The sequence below is a fragment of the Octodon degus genome, unplaced genomic scaffold (genome assembly GCF_000260255.1).
Source record: "Octodon degus isolate 3935 unplaced genomic scaffold, OctDeg1.0 scaffold00340, whole genome shotgun sequence".
NCBI classification, from domain to species: Eukaryota; Metazoa; Chordata; class Mammalia; order Rodentia; family Octodontidae; genus Octodon; species Octodon degus.
The window spans coordinates 964299-976848 of NW_004524916.1; the positions used below are offsets into that span (position 1 = coordinate 964299).

Below are 12550 nucleotides of genomic sequence, written 5' to 3' on the forward strand. Positions count from 1 at the left end.
TTTCTCAATAAAATTATTAAAAATAAAAAATAAATAAAACAAAAGAAAAAATTGAATATTATGATACAATCACAGCCTATTTTTTCTTGATTAAATGCTTCTCATCATTTATTCTCCAAAGATATATTTAAGAAAATATGTACAAGGTTGCCCTAAATAATTCCTGGGAACACCCAGCTGCCTCTATAACACCATCAAAATGATTATTGACACTATAGAGGCATTTCCATTGCATGATAGGGAGATTATTTTAACTCTTAACTGGGTTATCCTTGATTTCAAAATTTTCACCATTATATTTAGTACTGATAAGGTATACACAGAGTAATAAAACTGTTTGGACATCTAGAAAGTCCTCTCTAAGAACAGAATTCTCAAAGTGCCAAAAATATCATTTCTTTGTATTTCTTTATTTTATTTATTTATTTATTTATTTATTTATTTATTTTGTATTTTAGGGCAGGGCCTACAGGGTATTCAGGGTCTCACTACTAGATCAGACTCATAGTGATCTGCCTGTTCACAGCCTCTCAAGAGCTGGGATTACAGGCTCACACCACCACACTCAGTCTCAATGGCAGTCTCAGCATGCCCCAGGGGCAAGGCCAACATGACAGGTCCGGGGATAGAACCACTGGCCCCTGCACCTGCTTACAGGTACTTTAATCCGCTGAGCTATTTTGTGGGCCCTCTAAAAGATATCATTTCTATGAGCCATAATAAAACAACCTAGAATCTGCTACTCATGTGTTTATTTTCACGCTGCAGAATGCATCTGAAGCATCCTCAGCTAAGTATTTGTCTTTGATGTGAGCTAGTCCATTCACCAAGGGTCATAGCAGAGAGAGCCTGGGGTTGGATCAATAAGCAACACTGGCCTGGGAAGAAGGGTAAGTTTTTACCTTAGAAAGAAAAGACTGAAAGGAAAATAGAGATTAAGTTGGAAGCAAATTTATATCCACACTGCCTCCCACCTAGAATGTTTAAATGACCTTATAATCAGTCTCATTCAAATATTTATTTTACTCATCATATGAGCCAATAGCAGATCAGATTCATAAAGGCATAAGCTCCAACAGTGTAATTTCCTAACTCAGAAAATGTCAGTGGCTTCCAAATGACAACAAACTTTTGTATGAATTCCTTACCTTTAAAATACATATAGGAGTTTTTTACCAATATTTAAATATATACTTATAATCTAAATTCAATAAATATGAAGCTTACTCCTTCAAAATAAATGTGATTTGCACTACCTTTTTTGCTGTTTTATTTGTGTTATTCCCTTATTCTAATCCAATTATCCTCTAAATTCAAAACACTGAAATCCTACCAGTTCTTCTAGGACCATCTGTGGTGTCCATTGTCTATGATATCTTTCTGAATTTCTAAGAACTGCATCTTATCTTTCCCACATTAAGCCCTATAACCCAGTGTTTACTATTACATTGTTCATATTCTGCTTTGTTTAGAGTCCTATGTGAAGTTGTCACATTTCTGAAGCACACAAAAAGTTATTAAAAAAGATATAATGCCATCCTTATATTTCAATCATTTGCATGTTACTATTTGGTGAATATTTATACAGAACTAAAGCTTTGTTAAACCATCAAATTTACTTAAAAGATTAGACATTTCTGCTCAATATTCGACTGCATAGATAAACTTTTAAAATTGCACTCCAAATCTTTACACTTGAGTGTTTGATTTGGTCGGTAAAGCTTCAGAGAAGTTACACATACACATGAGCCAAAATGGAGAACTGTGAGCACACGTATTATGTATTTTTAAAAATTTGCAGGAACAAAAAAAAACTGAAAAGAAATATCATGGAACATTATACATTTTATTTATTTTGCAAGATAGATATGGGTCAATGTTCAGAAGTCACTCTTTCATTGATCTTAAAACTATAAAGGAGAAGAAAGTGAGTAGATAAAAATAATGCTTCTTGGAGTTCTAAAAGTCTTTAAAAGATAACATATTTTTCATACTTTTCATTTGGAAATAACTTAGAACAACTAGGGAAATGTTTGACATACGGTCTACAGTAATGAATTTGTTATACTAGACTTAAAAATAACTTGGAACGATGCTACATACAGCATAAACAGAAAGACTCATTTCAAGCATTTATTGACATGTTCAAAAATCAAAACTGAAGAGAATAAAAAAAAACAAAAAATGGACTCAAGTCCCATAACCTCAGAAATATTAAATTGCCTTCTTACCACTTAAGAAGTAGATCATTAATGTGCATTGTGAAATATAGTTCTAAGAGTCAGGCTTCAAGGTGTGTTGTACAAATTATGCCCCTTGAAGACTATATTTATGGATATAGATATAGATATAGATATAGATATAGATATAGATATAGATATAGATATAGATATAGATATAGATATTTTATTTTTTTGCAGTGCTGGGGATTGAACTCAGGATCTTGTGCTTGCCAAGCAAGTACTTATTCTACAGAGTTATCCCCCCAGCCCTGGAATTATATTAATATGGTATTTCATTCAGGTTTTCAAAATTCTCCTTTGTCTAGTAAATTCCATCATTCTTTTGTTACATCTCCACTTTAGAAATACAGACTATCTCATTCCTAGCACTGTATTTTTTCCTCCTTATTAAACTATTTGCCTTTATGGATATCTGAACATGAGGAGACTATATAGGAAGAAACTACGTTAGACAGAGGAATGAATTTGGAAATCTTCAACTCTAGAAAAATAAACTTCAAGCTTTGTGACTTTTTCACACTATTCATAAAGATGTGTGGTGAGTGGTCTGGGAGAAAATAAGGAAAGATTTCAGAAAAGATGGGTCACTGATGCTGCATGTTGATTTATAGGTAAGTGTGGGAGAGTTTGTTATGTTACAAACACTTGCATGCTGTGGGCCGGTTTTGATTTTATTGAGAGCCACTGCTTGGCCATCTTGAATCTATTTTAGAATAGTCTAGGTTATTCTATGAAGAATTCAAAGTCACTGAAGAAAATTTAAAGCCAGTTGTAACAACTGTCTTAGTGGTAAGATAAACACAGATAACATAAATTACATAGAAATTAATTTAGAGGGGTAATGATTTTGAAATATTCACATATTTTCTGTTGCTTCAAAGATCCCCATGAAAAACTGCTATTTCGAATCACTACAACTGTCATCTGACCATTCTTTTCATTTTGGTCTTTAGATGAGTGACAGGGAAAATCATAGCATGAGTGTGACTCTGTCATCTAAATTGTTCCATTTCATGATTTGATTTGTCTAATGTCTTAACAGGGGAAGGCAACATTTATAAAAATTACAGAAAACCTTACTGCCTACTGTTACAAAAAAGTAATTGAATAAAGAAATATTTTAACTTTACTTCATAACATAATCACACATAATGATACAGTCTCAATGATTTTTACAGAACTGGACCTGGTCCTAAAACTTGACAACACAGGCATTGACATCAATCTGTTTCCACTGGTGTCAGTGGAATTTTTCACTAAGCAACACGTGTTCTCAGTCAGTGCCTCAATGTGATCCTGATTATTCATAATCACTCATCTATCTAAATGCATTATAAAATAAGCAAAAAAATATGAACATACAAAATCATTTTAGAAGAAATTAAAGACTCAGGAGATAGTTCAGCAGTCTAAGCACCTGCCTGGCAAGTGCAAGGACCTGGGTTTGATTCCCCCCACCAACACCACATGCTGTGTTGGCCCGGAAACTGGGCATGATGGCGCACACCAGTAATACTAGAGCTGGGGAGGCTGAGACAGGAGGATCACTAGGAGTCTGAACTGCATGGCCGGACCTTGCATCAAATAAATAAATTTTAAAAATTTTTAAGGAAATTAAAAAGCAATACTATCTCTAAAAGCAGCACAAAAGCTTCTAGACTCAAGGCATAATATTGTAGAATGAAATTATGAAATTAATGTTGTTAAAATTGATTTTCTTTCTTTCTTTTTTGTTTGTGTTTAGTACAGGATCTACAGAGTCTCATTACACAGATTGGACTTGTAATGATTCTCCTGTTTTTAGCTTCCCATGTGGTGGGATTACTGGCATGTGCTACCCTGCCCAGTCTCAATCGCTGTCTCAGTGTGTCCCAGAGGTGGGGCTGGCAAGGCATGCCGGGGATCAAACCCCAGCCGCTGTGCTCTGCCTAAGCAGGCACTACTGTCTGCTGAGCTATCTGGCCAGCCCAAAAAGTTTTTTATATTAATTCATTATAGCATTCAGCTGTAGCACTGTGCACATATAAAAAGTATAATACTATACATATTGTCTTAGGAAATTTAACCTGAACACCTAAAAGTATAATAATAGTAACCATTTATTTTACCTTTATCAACAGATTCTATATTTGAGACTATCATTTTAATACCATTCCCACAATGGACACAGGCCTGAAACCTTGGCATTTTAGATTATAGGTCTAAACACATTGAGGTTCAAAGACACCAAATTATTTGTTCAAAGGTGACAGAACTTAAAACCAAGTCTAACTATCAATCCTATTCTTATCAACTGTATATCAACTATAAGATCAACTTATCAACTATCAACTACAATAAGAACTCAAAAGAAGACATACAAATAGAAAGGTATAGAAAAATTTAAATGAAAGCAAGAACTTGAGGATTAGACAAGGAAGAGAGGGCAAGGAGAAAAGGTAGGAAATACGACAAGGGCAAATCTATACATTTGTACGCACAAGATGATTAAGGCAATGCTCCTGAGAAACATCAGCAGGTTTTTGAAACTAGCACTTAATTGGTAGGATTCTCATCCTGACTAACTATATATGCTGATACCTGTGAACCAAGCAGTTGCACTGAATATAGCAATGTGAAACATTAGGTTCATGCTTGGAATGCCTGTCATTCTGGTCTTCTAAATATGTACTGCTTGTCATGACATACCAATTACTGTCATACTGTCTCTCAAGTAAATGTTTCTTTTTTAAAAAAGATTAATAAATGAAAAATAGAGACAAGAAAAAAAGTCACAGGACTGTCCTGCTACAATGCTGTATATGGTTAGATTTCTAAATTTCTGTATACAAATATGAAATTGTTTATTCGTATTTTTTATTTTTTAATTTTTTTCTTCATATTCAGTAGGGACTTAACGTTTAACATATCAATACTTGATGGAAAATACCTGTTCCATATTATGCCTAAGATGTTTGATATTCAGACAGATAGGTTAAACCCAACTGCATATGTTGTAGGGTAATAAAAAGCTTCTCCTCTGGAGGGTTAACAACCTAAGTTTGCAGACCAAAAATTAGAGAAAAAGAAGTGCTTCAAGGACAGCCAATATTTTGGCCCTAGCCTTTCAAGGTCAGTGAAGACTCAAGACATAGGAAAACCTATACTGTAATATCACGTAACTCAGTTGTGTCCCAAATTTTCTGTTCAAGGAGATTATGGGGTCTCAGAGGAATGTGATCAATGGTGTAGAGCATACCAAACGAGAGTCACATGGAGAGAAAACATTCTCTCAGGCTTTCACAGAGAGCAAATTGGTCAAGCAATGACCATGACTCATGCACATGGCTGACACTGACAAAGGATCTATACACTGAGGTACAGGGTCTCAGGATAAATCCTAAGGGGATTTGACTGACCTTATCAGATACAAAAGTTACATTTCTTGTTATATAGGTCTCGTTTTATCTTGGTCTTAACGATCCAGTAGAAATGTATAAAAATGATGTATAAGGGATGAAGCCATGTTGGAATGATGGGCTGTAAAGGGCTCAGATCAACAACTTCTGACACTGCCAGTCTTACGGAAAACCCACTATTATTATGGACTACTGGACTATATTGGAATATTTTGCTGACTTCACACACCTACAATATTTAAATAACAATGGAATACCATTCTCTAATCAAAGAAGGGGATACAAATGATCATTTTGTATCGGTATATTCAAACAGGACAGATATACAGCTACATCCTCTTAATTCAATGAATTAGATGTGTTCTCATAGTGTTTGTGGATGGAATATCATGTCTGCATCTTGTACAATGAATAATCACTGAGACAGCAATGTGCACTGTATTTATTATTGAAACTGTCCTACTGATCAGTTTTGAAACTGTATCATTACTACTTGTTTCTCAATAAAATTATTTTTTTAAATCTATCAAGTACAAGAAAAGTGAAGTAAATGGAGCTCAAAATTCATAACTTTAACATTTAATTTTTATCAGATTACAAAAGTAATATAGGGGCTTGGGAGATGGTTCAGTGGAATAAGTGTTTGCCTGGAAGAGTTCAATCCCCGATTCCACCAAAAAAAAAAAAAAAAGGTAATAAAATAAAATAATATAATATAATATAATTGGGCTGGGGCTATAGCTCACAGGCACTGTGCGTGCCTGGCAAGTGCAAGGTCCTGAGTTTGATTCCCAATTAACAAAATAAAAAAGTAATGTAATCATAGATGTATAGAAATTTTTAAAATAAATAAAGCACAATCAATATTTGTTCTTGAAACAGATGCAGATAAAAATTAAATTTAAAAATACATTTAAATTAGGGTCAGGGAGATAGCTCAATAGAATAAGTGCCTGCCTGTCAAGCACAGGGTGCTGAGTTCAATCCCTGGTACCGAAAAAAAAAAAAAAATTATTCTCCCACATCTTAAGATTCTGATGTATTTATTCACTTTCAGTGTTTTTCCTTTCTAAGATAAAAGAAGGTAGACACATATAACCCTTTCTTACAACTCAAACTATATAAGGTTCAGTGAGGAAGTAAAGAACATGATAAAGAACCTAACACATATACTAATTTAAGAAAAAAATGATTCTTTCAATGGCAAAGTAAGATTCCCTAAAATGCTACTGATTATTTTGCTTAATGTTTTCTTACCTTCCTTTTAAATAAACTTCCATTATTTTTTTTTTGTCAAACCTCGAATCTAGTCATGTTGCGCAGCAGAACCCAGTCAGTCCACTAGCAAATCCTTATCAGCACACCCTTGTGTGGTCTAGAGTTGTTCACGAGTGCCCTCACCACCTACGTAAAGGCAGGGGCCACAGCAATCCTTATCCTTTAGAGCAAAAGCCATTTCTGTGCTCCAACCCTGCCCAGCTTCAAATCTCTTTCACAGTAAAGGTAAAGTCCTAGACTGGCCCGCGGGACCTAAGCTTGTGTGGCTTCAGTGATCCCTCTGGCTATTTCAGAAACAGGCCAGCCTGCATCTGGCCCAGCATTGTTGAACTCACCTAAGTGGGTCTCTCCTCTTCTCCCAGCCTCTGGATGTGTGTGCCCTCTCATATGGCTTTGAAGATATCTCATTATCTAAGACAATGCTTTCCTGAGCACCTTCTATCAGCAATCAGCTTTACCTCGCCACTCTGCACCTCGTGGCTCACCTTGGATACTGTCCTCCTCAGCACTTATCATTAACTTACATTCGCATGTATATCATTCTTTTTTGTCTTTCTACAGATCAGTTGATATGAAATGTTGCCTTTTTTGCTGATCATGGTCTTTTCACCAATAGTAGCCTTTATTAATACCTAGAAAACAAGTATTTCTTGAAATGAATCAGAAGATGCTTCCCATAGAAGAGGTTTTCTAGCAGGACACTTAAGGATCAGCTGAATTTGAATACGATGAAACAGTGCAACATATAGTATCCCATGATGGAAATGCCCAAGTGTGTTTGCTGGGGTATTGAGGAGTAGGATCCTGTGCAAAGCAACTAACACAGTTTCATTGCTGTGAATAATGAGGGCAGATGAGCCAACATGTGAAGCTTAGGAACTGGATCCTCTTAGGATAGAGAGCCATGGATGTCAGAGAACAAGGATGACAGAGGCACTGTCGGAAGGTTTACCTGACAGAAATATTTAGGACTAAGAGAGGGAAGCCTGTAAGAAGGAAGTCCAGGGTTTTATATAAAACATTCCACACCCACAGCTGATAAATTTACAAGCATCTCCGGATTCTATAAGTTTCTATCCAAGGTCAATGAATACCATCCTCTAATATTAAAAAATAACAACAAAGTGGCAAGACTACTGCAAATATTAAAGGGAAACTGTCAAGAAAATGGAATTGCTTGATTTGATACAGAAGACTCTACGAAGTTATAAAAGAAAGTCCAAGTACAGAAACACCTCATGATTTTAGCAAGAATATCTTATCAGGTAGCTTACTGCAAGAAAAGGTTTTTGCATCCATTACTCAAAATTATATAGTTCAAAGTAACCATGCTCTTCAATAAGATTGTTGCTATTCTCTTCTTATTCTTTTACTACTGAATACCTGAATTAGCAAAATTTAAGTGCTAATTAGAGCACATGATATGCAACACAGGGTTAGAATTTCTGGGTTCTAAGCAAACATCGCGGTGTGATAGCTAAGAAGTGGGAAGGATGTAATCCAAGAAAGTCATCTATTCATTCCTACTATGCATTTCCCAAAGGCAGCCTTAAAGATACCTTAAGGTAATCAGCAGTTCAAGTTGTTGAAACAATGTATCTTAATATTCTTTCTTGAATGCTCATCATCCATCAGCCTATTTGGAAAGATAATGTCATTATGAAAGAAATCACTGCCTCAAACAAATTTAATTCTAAAGATTTTCTCTTCAATTATATTTAATCGTGCACATAACCCCTTCATAGTAGTTCTTTGTTGAGAAAAGTTCTCCCAACATTACGCTACAGTGAGTCAATGAGTTTAGTAAAAATCTCTGAGGTACTTTTTGTCTGTTTTATGTCATCATTAACATCTTTACAGAGTAATTGCTTACTTCATTTTACTAACATCGCAAACACTATTGTGGGTACCAGGATAAAACAAATAAAAAGACACTGAATATATCATACCTTCGAAGATATTAGTGTCTCCCTCACATATTTGGAAAGATAAATGATTTCAGTAAAGTATCTTACTGCTATAAAGAGTGCTTTAATTGAGAATGACCACCTCATGACAAACAATGTTCTCAGAAAAACGGCCACCAAGAGATCCTAGCATTGAATTTATTCCTTTTGAAATTGCTTTGTACAAAACAAAGGAGCCCACTTTTCTCTAGGACATATGATTAGAGTAGTAATGGAGTGAATGTGTATGACACTATCCTCAACTGAAGCACCAGTGAAGATTTGTCCTAAGGGAAATTATTAGAAACCTATTTGAATGCCTAAAGAGGAGATGATGGAAAAATGTCGTTTTAGCAAAAAGAAATGCAAACATGTCACCAAAACATGGAGCTTAGTGTTTCGAGAATGATGAATACTCTTGCAGTGAGAGAATTGACAAAAATGTGTGTTGGCTACACTGACTTCTCAATTAGGAAATTCTAGGCAGAGAAGCTAAAGGATGTTTTTCTAATACAAATATAATTGAGAAGCCTTTGACTATAGGAAAACACTGAAAAAAAGTGACAAGAAGTAAAATAGTGAAAGCATTTTATATTAAGTTTTATCAAATTCTTTCAAGGCCATACAGCAGCATGGACTTGTAGCCTACAAATGAGTGAGCAGGATGTCTTGTGTATGGTAAAACCCGAAGATCCTGCTGTTAAATAAACTGTCTGATAATGGAATACAAGAAGCAAACATAAATGCAAAGTATTCTTGATTAACGGAAACGCTTCCAGAAATACATTCTCCACCCACCACTGCACCACAGCAATCTACGTTGTCTAAAATAGAAAGGCATATAGGCAAATCCCCAGACCTAATGAACAACTGCGGAAGTAATCTCTGCAAACACAGAGATGTAGGGCGCCTTCAAAATTTTGAATGTTCTTCATAAATCAATATAGATATCTATGTTTTTAGAGCCTGCTAATGGCAACTTTACCCTCACAATTGAATTCCAGGAGTGCAGATACTAACTGAGAATTCACAATTCAGAATGGAAAGCCTGCATCAAGAGCTCACGCACCTTGCACCACACTTGAACCACATGAGGAGAGACCAGCAGGAGACTCAGAAGATGTGCTTGACGCCTGGGATCCTGTCAATGAGCACGGGAGCCAGTATTCTAACAGCTATGTGGGTAGCTGTGTCTGTCACACATTCCAAGCTTTAATGCTACTAAAGGAACCAGACACAATTGGTGCCTAAAAGACCAAAGCCATGAAAGCCTGAGTACCCAACGCCCTCCTAATGCCTCTATTCAACAAGTACAGTGATCAGATCTCTTCTGTCCACTGCTGAACCTTCAGATCTTATCAGTAGTTCTGGTCTGTATGGAATGTTATCAATGAATATGTACTGAGTGAATGAGTTAATGTGTTAAAGATGCAAAATGTGACAACATAAGAAACAGACCAGCTTAGACAGAAAATGCTGTGTCCTTTTATCTACTCAGATAAAGAAGAAAACATTTGAGATAGTGCTATGGAGAAATGAGGGTTGGAAAGAAGCTTGAAATTACTGTCATTCAGGAATTTAAAGTTAATAGATCAGAGAAGCTTCACTTTGACACAGAAGTCTCCATCTTTAGTTTTTGCCACATGTTACAGAAGCAGAGGTGAAAAGAGAAGAACACTTTTTAGGTTGGTTACCATTCAAATGTCACTAACACAATGCCAAAAGCTGGCAAACAGCTGCCGAAAATGAAATTATTTTTATTGTGTTATAGTCTGAATGATCAACCACACGAATGGAAACTCTAAGTACATTTATTTTTCTCTTTGGTGAAGAAAAAACACCTACAATTCCAAGTGATCTGCACAAGGAGTTTTTATTTGGCATTCTTTGCTCAAGTGTCTGAAATGGGAAGACTCTTAAAGTGGCACAAGTCTCGCTACACATACATAATCACTACTGAGCTAATCGTACATATGTACACAAAGGTGCATGTGACTGAGCCTATTTAAACACCTCTACATTATAAATGACACAGACAATCGGAAAAATAAATGATATGTAAACAGGTTTATTATGACCATACTGTCAACCCTTATAATTGTTAGTTTTTTGTTTTTTGGTGGTTTTTTTTGTTTTGTTTTGTTTTGTATTTTAGGGGAGGGTCTACAGGGTATTCAGGGTTGCTCTACTAGATCAGACTCTTAGTGATCCACCTGTTTACAGCCTCCCAAGAGCTGGGATTACAGGTGAGTGCCACCACACCCAGTCTCAATTGCTGTTTTAATGTGCCCTGGGGGTAGGGTGGCACAGCAGGCCCTGAGATTGAACCCCCAACCCCTGCTCTTGCTTGCAGGCACTTTAATCTGCTGAGCTATTTGGCCAGCCCTTGTAATTGTTTTAATACTGCAAATATCGTAAATATTATATTCTATATTAAAGTGTAACTGAAACCTCATTTCTAAAAGTTAAGATTTCATAAAATCAAGGAAAATAATGTAGAACCCTTAGAATCAAATAAACTGCTGCTGATAAATAAAGACTTGGCAAAATGATACACAAAACAAATGAAAAATAATTACCTGTGAAGATACTGAGAGAAATCAGTTTAACTATCTAAATGTTTAAGAGGGCTATTAGGAATATTTTAAAGGTTTTTTTTTTCAAGGTTTAAAACCTAAAAGATTTTCTCTAGTTCCTCAAGCAAAATACCTGGCACAGAATTGAAGAGGGAAAGGTTTATTTTCTCCCAGTTTGTGGGGCTTGCTCCAAAGCAGGGTGGATGGCTGAAGAGTGCTTCTGAGAAAAAACAATTCAGGAGGTGGGGAGGGGGGTGGAAATGGGGCAGAAGGTAGCAAAGCAGCATGTGAGGACCTCAGCTCTCTTTTCTGTCTTATCCAGGCTCCTCGGGTTGTACAGCACTCACATCCTTAATCCTAGTGTCTCTGATTTTAGCTCAGCACAATGAATTGATTCCTGTCTCAGGCACGCTAAATCCAGCCACCTCTGAAAACCTCTCACCTATCACAGCATGAGGCTTTGGGGGAGACATCTAGACACAGCTGTAACATTTAAGAGACCTTATTTGTTTTACAAAAAATAACCTCCAGGAAGGAAAAATGGGAAGTGACTGCTAAGGGGTATGCAGATGATTTTGGTGATGATCTGTCCATTCCAGAATTAGCTGGTGGGGCCAGCCAAATAGCTCAGCGGATTAAAGTGCCTGTAAGCAGGCACAGGGGCTGGGGGTTGGATCCCATGCCGTGCTGGCCCTGCCCCCATCCCTGGGGTGCACTGAGACATTGAGACTGGGCATGGTGGCGTGCTTGTAATCCCAGCTCTTGGGAGGCTGTAAACAAGAGGATCATTGTGTGTCTGATCTTGTAGTGAGACCCTGAACACCCTGTAGGCCCTTCCAAACTAAAATACAAAAAAAGAAAAAGAAAAACAAAACAAAACAGAACTGATTGGTGGCAACTCCTGTGCAATCCGTGAATATACTGAACACTACTAAATTGTCCACTACAAAAGGGAGAACTACATGGCAGGGGAACTACAGCTCATCAAAAAATGTGAGAAATAAGTTTAAAATATAAGTTCCACTCTAAAGTTTAAGTGTAATGCCCTCAGGATTTATCCTGAGATCCTGTACCTCAGATTGTAGAACCTTTGTCAGTGCAGCCATGTG

The 12550-nt window shown here is 36.4% G+C and overlaps 1 protein-coding gene across 1 annotated transcript in view; it reads right to left on the reverse strand.

The window, feature by feature from the left end:
• Lrfn5 (leucine rich repeat and fibronectin type III domain containing 5) overlaps window positions 1-12550 on the reverse strand; it is a 287129-nt gene that overhangs the window by 250352 nt on the left and 24227 nt on the right. The gene's annotated exons all lie outside the window — the stretch shown is intronic.